Source organism: Daktulosphaira vitifoliae, unplaced genomic scaffold, assembly GCF_025091365.1.
Source record: "Daktulosphaira vitifoliae isolate Bord-2020 unplaced genomic scaffold, ASM2509136v1 Scaffold_1, whole genome shotgun sequence".
In the NCBI taxonomy this organism is placed as follows: Eukaryota; Metazoa; Arthropoda; class Insecta; order Hemiptera; family Phylloxeridae; genus Daktulosphaira; species Daktulosphaira vitifoliae.
This window is the reverse complement of record NW_026099572.1, coordinates 24,743,925-24,761,292: the sequence shown is the minus strand read 5'-3', so window position 1 is coordinate 24,761,292 and position 17,368 is coordinate 24,743,925. Positions and strand designations below refer to the sequence as shown.

The following is a 17,368-nucleotide window of genomic DNA, read 5'->3' as shown; positions in this document are numbered from 1 at the left end:
ACTAAGCACCCCTAATTTCTTTTTATATTCTCTCTCTAATTTTCTATTTTTTCTCTTTTTCTTTTCTTTTTTTTTTATTTTTGGTTTATTACATATAATTTGGAAGTGTGTAACTTTTTCCATGAAAATGACATATACTTTTGAATGAGAGTGATAAGTAATAATTGCCTTATCTAATTTTTTATCATGATATTAATGCAAGTTTGTAATTAACACATTATCATCATATGTATACACAGTAATCATCAGGGTGGGCCATCCTATATAATAAGGTACTAAGAACTATTTAACAATCTGTAGTAGATATTGTTTTTGTGCTTCATCTTTTGTTAAAATATTATTATATTCTTCGATGAGCTTCACATCCCTCTCTGCCACATAATTTACATTTTCTTTTCTTTTTCTATATTGATTGTTGTCTTTCCATAACAACGCATCTAAATCTAAAAAATCAGTTTCAATTTCAAATTTTTCAAAAAAAAATTTTTGATTCCGTTGAAATAAAGTCTTCAATATTTGTATTATTGTATTCATAAATTCCATGGAATTCTAAAACTACACGTTTGTGCGTTCATGAGGCTACTTCGCGATTATTAAATGAATTTACCATTTTAATTTTGGTATTTTTTGATAAAAAAATGCCAATTCTGCTATTTTGGTTACTAAATACCATAAGTGAACCGACATTTTTTTTAAAACTACTTTAGAAATATCTATACCTATTTTTTCATATTCAATCTTATTTATTATAAATAGTAAATCTTAATTTGACGCTAACATAGTATTAGGTGAACTAAACCATTGTTTAATATATACACTTATAATTAAAAAAAACAACAAACAAATATTGCTTAATTCTTTGATTGATAATACAAATTAGTCTCTAAACAAAAATATTTTTAAACAATAAATTGAACCAGGAAGTTTAAAATAAATCCCATTCAAATATATCTCACTAAAAAATATTATGACCAGTTCTATAAGTTCCTTATAGTCATCTCGAGATTGATATTTATTTGAGGTTATAATTGATCAAAACTAAATAATTTTCTAAATTAACAATAACATCCATTCCACTTGAATAATTTTTTTTATTTATATTTTGCCAAGACTTTTAAAATTTATTGAATATAGGAACATCTGGTGCAGATGATGAATTAAATTAAATTTGATTTCAAAACACATTTTAATACAATTCCAAAAATATGATATCTACACGGTAAATACAAAATATTTCGTCTCAACATTTGATCCAATAATATGCAGGTACCTTTAAGTCTACTTGTATTAGAAGCTGTTATATCACAACATAATGATTTTATTTTTTCAGTTAAACCCCATTTTTCAATTGCTGTAAAGACAGCTGCTCCTTGACATTCCCCCGAACCAGAAGAAATCTCAGGCACATCGAGTAGTTGTTCTACATTATTATATGACACAATTATTGGTAACCTTTCAACTAGTTGTTTTCCTGATAATGAAGGAAGAAGTTTTCCATCCTAATGAATAATATATGGAACTACTTGAGCAATATCAAAATGACTGTAAATTTTTTTCATTTTATTTTCATGAAAACGTTTTCGAAAATTATTAATTGCAGTCTTATTTATAATTAATTCAGATGTATTGAGATTAAATGATTCTGCAGTTGCCATTAATATATGAATAGCGTCTTTGTCGCTAATTTTGCACTTATCAAATGCAGCGGCCAGTTTATCAGTTAAAATATTCTTTTTACCTCTAAGTTGGGTAGTACTAGTTTTTTTAATTAAGACATTTTTATAATTGCCTAACATTTTTATTTCATCATATGCTTTTCTTTTTCTTTGGGCTGTATCTATAATTTTCATATTNATCATATGCTTTTCTTTTTCTATGGGCTGTATCTATAATTTTCATATTTTGATTTATTTCATACTTTTCATTGAAATTATCGACACCTAACATACAACCTACCCTTCCTTTTTCCTTCTGAGCCAATAAAAATTGTTTATTAACTTCCATTTTAATTTAAAATTTTTTTTTGAAAAAAAAAAAATTCAAAAAACTTTGCTCTTATAATATTTTTTATTTTTTATCAACTATTTATTTGTTACAGCTAATTAAAGTTAAAGATTTTCGACTAAATTTCTATTTTTATTTTATTGTTTTAAATACAAAAGTCATTATTTTTCTTTGGTGTAACTTAAACTAATTTTATATTGACCGAGATATAACATATAAGATAGCAATAATAATATACGACACACTAATTGAGAGATGATAATAATAGATTCAAATCGGGTCTTAACTATATTATTAATAGCACAGTCCATCTGGTAAGTTAATTTCCTAGCCACTCTTCGCCGTAGTGTAGTGACCGATACAATTCAATATTACAATAATGTTATTTTGATATGACCAACAAAAATATCTTTTCTGTTGATTGATATTATGCTAAGTTTTAACATAACCTTTTAAATTACTTAGTGTTTAATGCTAATTTGACGTCGATTTACTATCCCTTAAGGTTATATATTTTCATCAATTATTAAGTTTTCATTGTTTAATACTACTATCTATTTACAGTGTTTTAATGCAACAATTTATTTTTATGTCATAACTTTTAATAAATAGTAATTTAAGATTATTAAGATGATAAAATTGTACTAATGTTTTATAACGGGTATGTAGAATTAACTAAAAGATAAGCTTGTATTTATTTGACTTAATTTTAGCTTCGATGTGAAGCGGAGAAGGTATTAATTTTACTATGATGTGTTTTAGCTTCGATGTGAAGCGGAGAAGGTATTAATTTTACTATGATGTGTTTTTTTTTTTATGTCTGTTGCCACTTTTTCTCAGTTCTCACTGAACCGATTTCTTTCAAAAATACGTCAAAAGATCACAAATCGTATCTAATAAGAGACATTAACCATTAAAATTGAAACTAATTCCGTCGTTCCTCGGAAATGGGGGAAATATCCAAAAAAATTACAAATTTAAAAATCGTTAATTTTCACAAATTTTTCACTTCTTTTTCTTAAAACTTCCATAATTTTTTGAAAAATCAACAAATCAACATAATTTTTTTTTATACTAAAACCTTAAATATTTTCGTTTCATTTGATATATTTTTTTTGAAAATCTATCTCTTAACCTGCTCATTGGGGGGGATTTAAAATAGCAACTTTTTTACAAAAATTAACTTTTTCAATTTAATTTTTGAAAATATTCCTGAAATACTGCGTCCTTCAAATATATATCAAATTAAAGTTTTTTTTATGTACTGTAAAATGAAAAAAAAATGTTTCCCGACACTTTTTCTTCTACATTTAAACGGCTGCCGTAGTTAAAAAAACACTATTTTTGAGTTAAAATTTTCAATTTTAAATTTTCAACTTAAAAATGCTATAACTTTTTGAAAAATGTATATATCAGCACAAATTTTTATTCTATATACATTATAAGTACATCTTTTATTAAACATACTTTTTATTAAAATTTGACAATTTCCCCTTATATAGGGGGCGTTCAACTTTTTCAACTTAATTTTTGAAAATGTTCTGGAAATACTGCGTCCTTCAAACATACATCAAATTAAAGCTTATTTTATGTATTATAAAATGAAAAAAAAAATTTGTCCCGACGACCTATTTTCTATGCGCAAATGGCTACCATATTCAAAAATATGCTATTTTAAGAATTTTTTTAGCTTCGATGCGAAGCTGAGAAGGTATTGGTTTTACTATGATGTGTTTTTTTTTTTTTTTTTTTTTTTTTTTTTNTTATATAGATGCTTGATGTTTTTACCTATCATTTGATATTCTTTTTTCATAAATCTGACCCTTTCCCACCTACCCAAAGGAAGATTTAAAATGACAACTTTTTTACAAAAAATTAACTTTTTCAACTTAACTTTTGAAAGTGTTCCGGAAGGTCTGACACTTTTATATATATCTTAAATTGAAGCTTATGTAATATACTTTAATTTGAAAAAAAAAAATTTGACCTCTGGACTTGTCTTCATGGTGAAAACGGCTACCGAATGCTATTTTTGTGTGAAAATTTTCGATTTTATTATTTATATTATATTTAACTTTATAATGCTATAACTTATTGAAAAGTTTATGGATCCACACAATTTTTTTATGAGAAATAATATTTTTTAATAAACTCTTTTTCATTCGACATACTTTATCTTAATCGAGATATTAATAAGGAACCAGCAGATCAAGTAGCTTTTGGAATAAAACACCATTTTTTTAAAAATTAAACACTATCTAATGATTTGCATCGAAGCGTTTATTTTTGATAGTGATTTTAATCACTATCAGATATCATTATACTTGATCCAACTATGCCACGTCACCACTGTGCCGCGACCCCCCTGTGCTGGGTTTTTTTTTTTTTTTTTTAACTGCAGGTAAAATTTTATATAGTAAAATTTAAGCAACTAATTGCTAAAAAATATATTTACATTTTTGGATTCACCGCTGTTACAAACAATGTGAGTATTTAATAGATAAAAATAAATCTTTTTTTTTCTTGTTGACACGGCTCGCGTCGAAAAATTAATGTGTCAAAAAATAAATACGACATTATTGTCATAATATATTAATAAAATATGACACTAAAATATATTTTGTTAAAAACAAAGTATACAAGGTGTTCAGTAAGTCAGGAACTTACTGTTCCTAACAGTAACCGTTTCCTACTAACCGTTTCCTGCCTTACTGAACACCCTGTATAGATGTTGTGTAGTATAATCAATTTAAGATGAGGCTCAAGGCCCCCAAATAATAAGTTTATGATCTTTTTTTGCTCATAATACATAAAAAAGTTATCATTATAATTTTTTTATTGTCCAACTATGACGTGACTTCCATATTTATAAATTCAATCCTTCATTTAAGGAACAAATTATTAATGGATTTTATTAATTTGCATCTAGTAACAACAATTTCTTTTTATAGTTTGCACTTGAGTCATGTAAGACAATAAAATATAGAAATTTCAAAAAATTAAAAATTTTTTTTTAACATATATGAATTATAACAAGCAGTTCACATTATGATTAAAACTTTAAAAGGTTTTGTATATAATTAAATGACAAAATTAACTAAGAAAATTTCTCAAATATTAATGTTTATTAAAAATTGTATATTATTTTCTCAACATAAACGATCAATTGTCTTGAACTCTAAAAAGCAAAAGCATTTCTATAAGTTTTTTTGTAATCTTTTTTATAACTTAGTTTTGAACATAATGTATCTCTTCCTAGATATACTAAATTACAGCTAATATTTTGTTTAATTTTAAAAAATTGGTGGATTATTCCAAAAGTTACATAATCTGCTAGATCCTTATTAATATCCTGATTAAGATAAAGCATGTCGAATGAAAAAGGAATTATTAAAAAATAGGATTTCTCATAGAAAAATTATGTTGATCCATACACTTTTAAACTTATAAGTTATAAAGTCAAAAATGTAAAAAATAAAATCGAGAATTTTCACACAATAATAATATTTGGTAGACATTTTCACCGTGAAGACAAAACAAAGTTCGACATTTTTTTTTTGCATAATAAAGTACATTACATTAGCTTTAATTTAAGATATATATAAAAATGTCAGACTTTCCGAAACGTTTTCAAAATTTAAGTTGTAAAAGTAAATTTTTTGTGAAAAAGTTGTCATCTTGAATCCACCCCTGTAGGCAGGTAAAAAGTCAGATTTATAAAAAAAATATACCAAATGATAGGTAAAGACATCATGCAACTATAAAAAAAAGAATTATATTGATCCATACATTTTTTAAAAAGTTATAGCATTATAATATTAAAATATAAAAAAGATTTTTTTTACAAAAATTGTGTTTTTTTTATTAACTTTGATGTCTGTTTTCACCACGAAGATAAAATAAAGTCCGAAATTTTTTAGCTTCGATGCGAAGCAGAGAAGGTATTAATTTTACTATGATGTGTTTTTTTTTTTTTTATGACTTTTTTTTTTTGTGTCTGTTGCCCCTTTTTCTCAGCTCTCACTGGACCGATTTCTTTCAAAAATACGTCAAAAGATCACAAGTCGTATCTAATTGGAGACATTACCCTTAAAAATTGAAACAAATTCCCTCGTTCCCCGAAAATGTGGAAAACATCCAAAAAAATTACAAATTTAAAAATCCCTAATTTTCAAAATGTTTTATAATATTAATATTTATAACATTAATATTTACAATATTTATTTAATAAACGCCCTGTGGGCATAGAGTACAGAGATAATTAGTTAAAATACATGAATAAAGTAATTTTGCATACATAATAAAGATGAATAATATAAAAAAAGAAAAAAAAACAACAATAAGTATTTAAGATAATAATGAAACTATAACTAAAGATTGTAACTATTTTTCATGCAATTTTTTAAATCTGAAAGTGAATTCGGTAAAAAAAAATCAAAATTATTAAGTTTATTACCTAAAGTTAACATTCGGCTTACCGGTGCAAATAGACAATGATTACGTTTGCAAGTAGGAGTGTAGAATGTAGATGTGGATCTTAACGTGATATTTGGAACATTTATATTAATTAAAGCAAGTATATCTGGACAATCAATTTTGAAGTTTAGTAAGTTATAGAGCCAATGTATGTCCTTAAATTGTCTCCTAAATTTCAAACTATCTATTTCATATTTTAAAGATAATGATTGCAATGTAAATTCAACATTATTTGTTTTATATGCCAGCATACGTAAAAATCGATTTTGGATTCGTTCTAATTTATTAATAAGATATTCTTGATGAGGGTTCCAGATTATCGAACCATATTCTAAAAACGATCGTACTAGAGAGAAGTATAAAACACGTAGGCTAATTGGGTCATGAAACTCCCAGCAATTCCGTTTTAAAAATCCAAATACACGTAAGGCTTTATTATGGATTTCATTTATATGTTTAGTAAATGTAAGGTCATTAGAAAAAATTATACCCAAGTCTTTTAAATTAGATACAATATTGAGGTTTTCATTATCTATGTGATAATTAAATAAAAAATTTTGCTTATTTCTAGAGAATGTAATTTGACTACATTTATCCGTGTTTAAGTTTAAACCATTATTTGCACACCATAAACAGAATTGATTTAGGTCATATTGTAATTTATTACAATCATCTATTGAGGAAATTGACATATAAAGCTTTAAATCATCTGCAAATAAAGTGAATTTACAATGTCGAAATACAGTGTTTATATCGTTGATAAAAATTATAAATAATAAAGGTGAGAGATGACCACCTTGCGGCACTCCAGAGGTTACATTTATGTTTGGAGAAATCGAATTACCTATTTTTACTTTTTGGATTCGATCAGATAAGTAAGATTTAAACCATGAAAGGATTGGATCCCTAACACCAATAATAATAAGTTTATCTATTAATATATTAATGTTAATTGTATCAAACGCCTTTTTAATATCTGTATAGATTGCATCAACTTGAAGACCATTACTAACGGAATGCAGTAAGTCAGTATAAAAAGTCATCAAGTTGGTTAGAGTTGACTTTGTCTTACGGAAGCCATGTTGATTATCTGATAAGATAGTTTTAAAAATATTAGACATTTTTGGTTCTATAAGTTTTTCCAATAATTTTGGTAATACGCTTAAACAGGATATAGGACGGTAGTTATTTACGAGAGATCGGTTTCCGNAGGACGGTAGTTATTTACGAGAGATCGGAATTAATGGGACGGATTAAGGTATAAGAACAATTACGGTAAATTATTTCGGTTATTTTATCTGGACCTATTTTTGTTTTAAATGATATGTTATTTAAGGCGTTGAAAATTTCGGAGATAGAAAGTAAACAAGAGGAGAAATTGATAATTTCATTATTAGGAGATAAGTTATTTAAAGTATATGAAGAAGATGCTTGAATAGGAGTGTATACTGAGCCGAAGTAGTCCTTAAAGATATTTGCAATATTATCGGGGTTATCTGCAATGACATCATTAAAAGAGATCGTAATAGGGAGATCTTTGCTTTTTTTCTTATCATTGATAAACTTCCAAAAATATTTCGGATTATTAGTTAATGAAGCTTGAATACGTTTTAAATAATCAGAATAACATTTTTTAGAAAGTTCTTTACAGCGGTTCCTGATTAGTGAAAATTCGGCATAAAACTTTTTATCTCCTGTAGCCTTAAACAATTTATGTATTTTTTTCTTTTTAATAATTAAAAAACGTAGCTCTTTTGAAAACCATAATGGAAATTTTATTTGGTTGGTGTAAACTTTTTTGGTTAAACTATCTATTATATTAAGTAAATCTTTTTAAAATTTTTCAACTGCTAAATTTATGTCTTTTATTAAGTATAAATCAGACCAATTTATATTTGCAATCCTATTGTTCATTATTGTATAATCGACGTTTTTGTAGTTATAAAACCATGAATTGGTTTCATCTAGTGATTTAGTATTTTTTATATTACTTTTTACTATAAATGGTTGGTGATATCTATCTACCGGTACTATGCTGTCGTCTAAGGGGAGAGTATTAATTGTGTTATCATTAGAGGAAACCAGATCAAGTTGAGAACCATATTCATTTAATATACTATTCATTTGAAACAAATTAAGTGACACAAAGCTTTCGTAAATAATATTACCTGTTACGTAAGATTTATCTGTATTATAATTCAGACCAATATTGTTATTTGTAAACCGAATACCGGATAAATTAAAATCACCTATAAGAATACAATTTTTAATTGGCGTATACTTATTAAATTTATATTCGACCGTTTCGGTAAGAGCTAAGTATTTAATATCCTGATTAGTTGGTGGAATATAGCAAGCACCTAAAATAAGTTTATAATTATTTTCACCTTTAATCATCAAGAATACTTGTTCAGTATTATCATTAGTAATATTAATAATATCCACAACGAAACGTTTATGTATAGCTATCAATACCCCACCTCCTCTCTTGCAAATACTTGTTTTTTCGCTCCGGTCTACTCGATATACATTGAAATTATCAAACCCAAGCTCGTTATTTGTTATATCAGTAGATAACCAAGTTTCTGTTAATACAAAATAATCTACTTTAAATAGCGGTATGTTATATCTTAATACATGTAGTTTAGTGCGCAGCACTCTTTTTTTGGAATAATGGAATTTTTTATAGGATAAATATTTTTATTAATAATTGCTGCAAATTGAATATAATTTTAATAATTATTAATTAAATAATCAATTTCACCCGTGTCTCTCTCGATATCAGCCGTCCAGCTATTAATATGACAATCGGTTGTCATCGGTCGTCTCCCCGCCCTTGACACTGAGATAAGGCCGCCGCCGAATATGGATTACCGATATTGCGTGCTGTTCCGTTTTCGACGTTCACCTTAACTGGTTGCTCGACTCTTTTTTTTCACGTTTATCGTCATCTGTATCGCGAATGTTATTTTCGCCTGCGCCTTGTACAGATACTATTAGCATATAAATTGTGCTGTGCGTTATAAGTGTTAGTATTAATAGAAATCGTCAGAACGAACTGACTATATATATATATATATACAGGGTGTTCAATAAGTTCGGAAACACCCATTTTTTAGAGCTGCTATTGAGTTTTTTAATAATTTTTTTTTTTAGAAGCTAATTGAATAATTAAATGCATCTTTTACGATTAAAATTAAAATTCAACCCTAATGCAAAAGGGTAGAAATCTACCCTAACTTAAGAAATTTAAATGGCAACCCCTAATTTTTTTTACTAATTTCAATAGAGAATTCAATTTTAAAAAGAATTATGGTGAAAATAACTTTTTATGTTAAACCATTTTTAAATAATCGTTGTTTTAAGGGTAGAAAAGTGTCCTATGTGAAGACAGATTTTGCTATGATCATTTTTATGAATTTAATTTTATAAAAAAGATATCTATTGCACATTATCTGCAAATTTATTAAGAAAAAAAAAATTTTTATTAAAGCATGTAAAAAGAACTTAAATGGACATTTTAAAAATCACTCTCTAATACGCGATCTTTAATTGGGGTATTTGTAGAATATAGCATTATCGGTCAATGCATAACATAATGTTTCCGGACTTTTTCCTATAGGAGTTTTAGCATTGATATCTAACATACATAACTAGTGTACACTTTTATCTGTGACCGTTGAACGTGTTCAATTGTTATAGTCGCTTTATCGACAATTAGTGTCACTTTAAGTACGTCATGCTGTCAAACATATTACAGGTAGTAGTTTGTAAGTTTATACAAAAATTATCAGTGGTCATTATAACATTATTATTATTCAATACGCAACAACGTTTCCAAACTTATGCCTATAGGAGTTGTAATATACTTTTCAACTACCAACTAATAATTATTTTTAACTCAGATTAAAGTAACTGTCCACATATTTTCTAATATTACAGTTGATCTATCGACAGTTATGGGATAGTTTGAGGTAAATTAAAGACTATAAAATAGTTTCTGTAACGCATCATTTTTCGATTTTGACTTTTATACTCATGACGAAATTAACCTTAAGTTTTTAACCTGTATTGACTTAAGATTATTTTTAATATTTCATTAAGTTATATTTTAGCTTCGATGCAAAGCTGAAAAGGTATTAATTTTACTATTATGTACTTATTTATGTTTTTTGTCTAAAGTCTAATGAAAGTTTCAAAATTTTAATTCATAGATGCTACTATAAAGAACATTTTAAAAGGACTAAATGTATCTTTCCCCATTCTAAAAATAATTTAAATAACAATAAACATAATTTTCTAAATTTTTAAAAGACTAAGCCACTTCCTTAGTTTTACATATGGTTGTATTGCTCTGTATACTACATTTAAAGAAAATTTAGCATGCAAGTGTATAATTAAATTAACAGCGAGAGCATCCACAAAAGTCGAGACATTTAAAATAGTTATCTACATTAAAATTTATCACGAGCCGCATAATTTATTAGTGCCTATTTTCAATTTTAATTTATCTGTAAGTGAAACAGCCCTTACCGTAGGCAATGCAATAATTGGTAGTCGTTGATTAACCGATGACTACCAATTGATATTATTATTGATTGTAATAATATTGTTATCAAAAAATATAGTGTTTTTAAATTTTGTTATTCAAATGAAAAATAACAGATAATATCATACCAATTTTCAATTCACAGTTCAAGTATATTTTCAAAATGTATGAATATTTAAAGAATCTTCTAATTTCTATAGTATTTTTTTACTATTTGCTAAAATTTTGAACAACAGATATTTTATTTAAGTGGCAAGTTTAGAATTCAAGTTAAATAAGAATATTAATTTCTGATGGATTAGTTTTATAATTTACACTTTTTCATTACTTAGATTAGCAAGTTTAGTCAACATTTTTATAACTGTTGACAGTAAATAAGTTAGAAAATTTTGTTTTTAATGATTGTTTTAATTTTTACTTTTAATCAAATATCTTGATACATTAAGTTTGATTTTTTAACTTTTGTGTTTCATATTTGTTAAAGTACAACCTCATAAAGTTTTATTTTATTTCATAACAGTTCTCTAATTTATTAATTAAAAAATTGATATCATTTAATATTTGCTAACATTTTGTACATGACAATACATTGTTGAGTACTAATTAAGTATTTTATCTTTATCATGCATCTTTAATTAGTATAATTATTGGATAAAAGAAATTTAAAAGTCACAAATAAAAATGTATTTATAAATAAATAAAATAAATCTGTATTTATTTTGTTATATTATCCTACTATAAATACAAGAATATTAATTAATTCATAATTTTTCATTACGGAGATATAAATTAATAAATAACCAAGTATTTTCTTGTATTTTTGAATTAGTAAAATTTTTTCAAATACAATTAAATGATTTATAATTACAAACTTGAAATGGTATTTCATCAAATTGAAAGTAAAACAATAGAATTTTTCAATAAAATATTTTAATATGTAATATGAAAAGTGGACAATTTAATTACTCATTCAAAATTTAACTTAATCGATAATACAAAACATATTAGAAAATTATTAAATAAAGACAATTTTTAGTTTTTCATAAAATAAAACCAGTTCTGTTTTTAGAGAATTATCAAATTCCTTTAAATATTGATGATTCAGTTTTGTTGTATACATTTTTTTATTTCTTTAAATAACTCTATAGAAATAATGGATGTTAAAATCAATAAAATCCATAATAAATATGAAAAAAAATTCTATGATTTTAAATTGAATTGAAGTAAACTTTAGAATAGTAAATTCCAACTCCTAACATGTAAAATAAATTATTTAAATAAAGTGATTGGAGGTTGAACATTTATAAATGTAAATGAAAACAAAAATTTAATTGTAGAATAATTATAATTAAAAAGATATGTTGAAAACTTTATAATGGAATNATTATAATTAAAAAGATATGTTGAAAACTTTATTATGGAGTAGAACTATGAACATTGAATTATCAGTTAAAATTCCAAAATTAGTAATAAAAAATTTATTACAAGTGTTATAGAAGAAAAATTAATAAAAAAAAAAAAAAGTTGAATAGAATTTTTTTTATTACTAAAAAATTAAAAAAATTAAGCTTATCCATTTACCTATCTTAACAATATTTAACATTCAAAATTAATATGGTAATCATTATTTTTTTTATACCTTGCATATTTTAGGTAAGTTTGTACATTATTATCATTGATAAATAAAATATTTTTATTCCAAAAATATAATATATAAAATATGTTTAGTTCATTCTTCTTAATTCGTATTAATTTCATTTGTAAACTGCCATAATAATTTTCTATTTTAAAAGACATTCTTTCATATTATTGTGTTTTTTTATTAATAGTTCATATGTGAATATTTAGTATTATATCTTGAATTCTAAATAGTTTTATTTTTATTTTGAATTCAATACTTCAAATAACATGGTCAACTTGATATTTTCTTTACAATAAACAACAAATTATACTTAAATTAAGTTATATTTTAATGCTGATTTTTTCATGAGTGCTTACTTAATAATTGATATCAGTTTTGGAGAATGTATCAATTTTTTTAAATAACAATTGGTTTTTATTTTCATTTTAAATATAAGTGTAAAATGATAAGTAATTATTTAATTATAAAAATTGTTTTCTGTTACTAAAGTCAAAGTGGTTTTAGCTTCATACAAAGCATTTAGTGTTGTTTAAAATTCAGTGAAACACATCTNTGCTGTGATAATAAACTAATAATGATTAGCTCAAAACATGTATCTAATCTACTTATTACTCAATTGATGTTTCCAAAACTAATTTATCAAAATAACCAAGCAAATAAGTTTGAATATTATAAAATATAGTAAAGATTATAAGTTAAATTCTGAATATTTCATTATACAAATTATTTAAAAAATAAGTCTGACTACATTTTTATTTATTATAATATTTTGTTGTTTTATTAAAACAATTTTATTCAGAGTTTGGCTGTTGGTTTGTATTTTTATAGATTAATTATCATTTAAAGTTTTCATGCTAAAACATTGTATAGTTTCATACTTGGTAACCATAACAATTAATGTAACATTCATTTTTGATTTTGATATACTTAACCAAAAATAGTTAATTCAAATAAAAATAATAATTAAATTTTCATATTATAAATTGGAGTTTACCCCATCACTTCAATTTAAAATATGTCAATTTAAATTTAATTAATTTAGTTTGTTTTGTTGATATTATTATTGAAAAAAATGAATTTTTGACCGTTAATACATTTATTATAATATGTCTCTTTTAAAGAGAATTTGTTTTTTATTTTGAATATAATTATGTAAAAACTAAATATTTAATTTAATTAATTTAACCATATTTTTATAATATATCTGTATTTAATTAATTCATTGAAACAATTTTTCTAGTAAATTAATAATAGAATAATAAATTTTTATTCATTGGAAAATTAAAATTAAATGTATTATTATTTTGAGTATGAAATATACAAATAAAATGTTTTCTATTTTGTATTATTGCATATGTCAGTTATAAAATGTTTATAATTAATTATTATTATAATAAATATATTTTATGTTTTATTAATTGACTTTTGATATGATTTATTAATTATTCTAACAAATGAATTATGTAATTTAAATATATATTCTTTTTGAATTTTTTCTATTTTATCTTTTAATATTTTTTCATATGTATTTAAAAAATAATGTGTTATTTTGTGTTTTTTAATTCCAATAAGTATAATATTTGTAATTATTATTATGAATAAAAATATCAATAAAAAAAAAAATTCTTTAGATCCTTTTTAACTAAGTTTTATTATATGAAAGGATGATAATCATTGTTCATTGTATAAGGTTAGTAACTTTTTAAATATATTTTGAAATATGATCAATATATTAATAGGCTATTTATTTCAATTGTATATTTTCTTAAATATCTTACTGACCAATTTTGTTTCCACAGAAATACTAATTTTTTATTATGCAATTAAAAATGGCGAGAAATTTGTTTATTTCTTAAATTGATGAATCGTGCGTTCTACTTAAAATATAGGTGAATAAACCGAATGTAATATAATAAGACATACAAGCAACTGGACGATGTTCCATCACAACAGAATAGTAGTTGAATTATTAAGTAGTGAATTATCCAATGGAAAGATAGAACTTATGGTACAGTAAAATTATCATAATATTCATCTGACTAGTTTCATATACATGCTGATTTTTTATGGATTTATCTTAAAAATACGTATTTAAAATTAATAGATGCAATGAGCAACAGAAAAATGAACGCAAAATTAAAGCGCACGTCCTATAATTAAAACTATTTTAGTGAATAATTAGAACATAAAATTAGAAACAATGTGTACATTATTTACAAATTAATCATCAAAACAAAAATCAATCTGTGAAAAACAAAAGAGTACAAAATGTTGCTTACAGAGCAATAAGATTCTATAGATAAAACTTTTTAGTTTTTAATATTATTGATTTTAATAGTTAGAACTTTTAAAAAAAATATATAAATAAATATTGCATACTTAGTAACTTTGAAAGTAATAATATCAACATTCTAAGTCAAGTACTAAATTAATTACATAATGAATTATTTATGTAGAAAAGTAGTGGTTAATCCAGTAACATATGTCCGGTGTAAGAAAGAGTATGTGATATTTTTCCTAACACGACAACCTCATAATATTATGTTTGTTAAAAAGAAATTCAACCACAGGAATTAAAAACTCTTTATAAAAAATGTAGCACAACATGACAATAGTACAATAGTTATTATAAATAATAATTTCTCAAATTGATTAATTTTTACAGAAAATTATAAAGAATTAAAAAAAATAAAAAGTCAACTTGAAAATATCTGACACAGAACCTTTAAATTTTCATGCCGCAAAATGATAAAGACGTGTTAAAATCATTTTGACGAATAACTACATACAATTGGGTTATTGACTAAAATATTTAATTTGATAACACACATGTTTTTCAACAACTATCTACTTTCACTTGTAAACGTGAAAAAAATGCAATCGTAAATCATATTTTTATTGATATTTAATAATTCCATTGATAAGGTACAATATCAATTTACCAATATTTATTGATCGTTTCATGCTCAAGTACGATCATTAAGATAAACCAAGCAACAATAATCAGGCAATTTATGATTATTATGTCTACGGAATTACACATTGATTAGTTTTTACTGTGGCAAAATGTGCTTCCAAACTCAAAATTGATCCTTTTAAACAACAATATCTCAAAAATGATTTATCCAATTTTAAAATTTTAAAAGTATTTTTATTTTAAATAAAATTTTCTAACCGAAAATTTAAAAAAAAGTAATGGTTGCCATTTAAATTTCTTAAGTTAGAGTAGATTTCTACCCTTTTGCATTAGGGTTGAACTTAAATTTTAATCGTAAAAGATGCATTTAATTATTCAATTAGCTTCTAAAAAAAAAAATTATTAAAAAACTCAATAGCGGCTCTAAAAAATGGGTGTTTCCGAACTTATTGAACACTGTGTATATATATATATATATATAGGTCGATATTTATTCGTTGGTACATTTCGTACACGCTCAGCGTATATTGGATTACGCATTAAATTAAACTAAAGTGACTGAATAATTGTTATATATGAATAAGAGAACTTATTATTAATTTTTCTTTTATTTTATATTAAAAGACTTTTTCTCTATTCGAAATAGTTAGTTTAATTATTAATCTTAATAGTGTTTACAGATAATTCTTCCATCATTAGTTGACTTTTTTGATATTTGTCCTTTCTTTGTATTATTTAAAACACAATTGGAATGCATGAAACGACGATTCCATATTTCTTTAACTCTGCGTATGACCTTATGTAAGTTTGATTCATTTGTTTGACCAAAAATATTTTTTTCATTTGCCTAATCAATAACTAATTAAATAAATCTTAATAATTACACAAGACGATAGTTTATCTTTCACGGGAAAAAACGAAGTGAACTGAAATGTCGATAAAATCAACATTTACATCTAATTGTCAAGGAAACTTAATTGTAAAAATTCATTAAAAAAATGTATAAGCCAATTATAAATAAATTTAGTATAAACAATACTTATTTATTTTAATTGTATTATTGGTCAAAGAATACAATATTTTAAGAATTTTACAGAGAATTATCAAAAAAAAAAAATATATATATATATTTTAAAGATATTTTGAAGAAAAACCTTTTGTATTTGTTTGTTTATTTATTACATTAGTTTACAAATGATAGAGATTTTTTTATGAAAGTTCAAGTGGAATAAATTTGATATCGGTTAACAGAATATTTATGCATATAAAATTTAATCTGTATGAAATAAAATATCAACGTTTGGATTTATTCTCTTGCAACTATTAAAAATTTTGACAATGGGAAATTGCTATTTCCATTTACTTATTAACAAAAAACATCATCATTATGGTAAAATAAATTATTTTTTTTCAGTGGCGTATTTTGAATGATTTCCCGGTGATGTCCAACTTTTAATGAACCTCAAAAACGAAAATTATAGAAATGTTTACTGACGTAAAAAAACTTACTATTTTTCTAATTACTATTTTAGGAATTGACAAATAGTTTGAAATTTGAATTTTGGTACTGTTGTATCTTAAAAGAAACTACCCTAGTGTCTTAACTTGAAGTAATAAAAGTTTAATAATAACTCAAATGTATTTATTATAGATATAATTAAACAATGCAAAACATATAAAAGTATTTTACAAAAAGTTAATTTTTTGTAAAAAAAGTTACCATATTGAAACCCTTCCTGTGGGCTGTTAAAGGGTCAAATGTTCACAAAAACATATAAAA

The 17,368-nt window shown here is 24.1% G+C and overlaps 1 long non-coding RNA gene across 2 annotated transcripts in view; it reads left to right on the top strand.

Moving 5' to 3' along the window:
- The first annotated feature begins 1,054 nt into the window (after positions 1-1,054).
- Positions 1,055-17,368, top strand: part of LOC126896943 (uncharacterized) — a 26,582-nt gene continuing 10,268 nt past the window's right edge. For both annotated transcript variants that reach the window (XR_007701989.1, XR_007701988.1), the window contains exons 1-2: positions 1,055-1,266; positions 1,331-1,544. This is a non-coding gene — a long non-coding RNA (uncharacterized LOC126896943). The remainder of the gene's footprint in view (positions 1,267-1,330; positions 1,545-17,368) is intronic.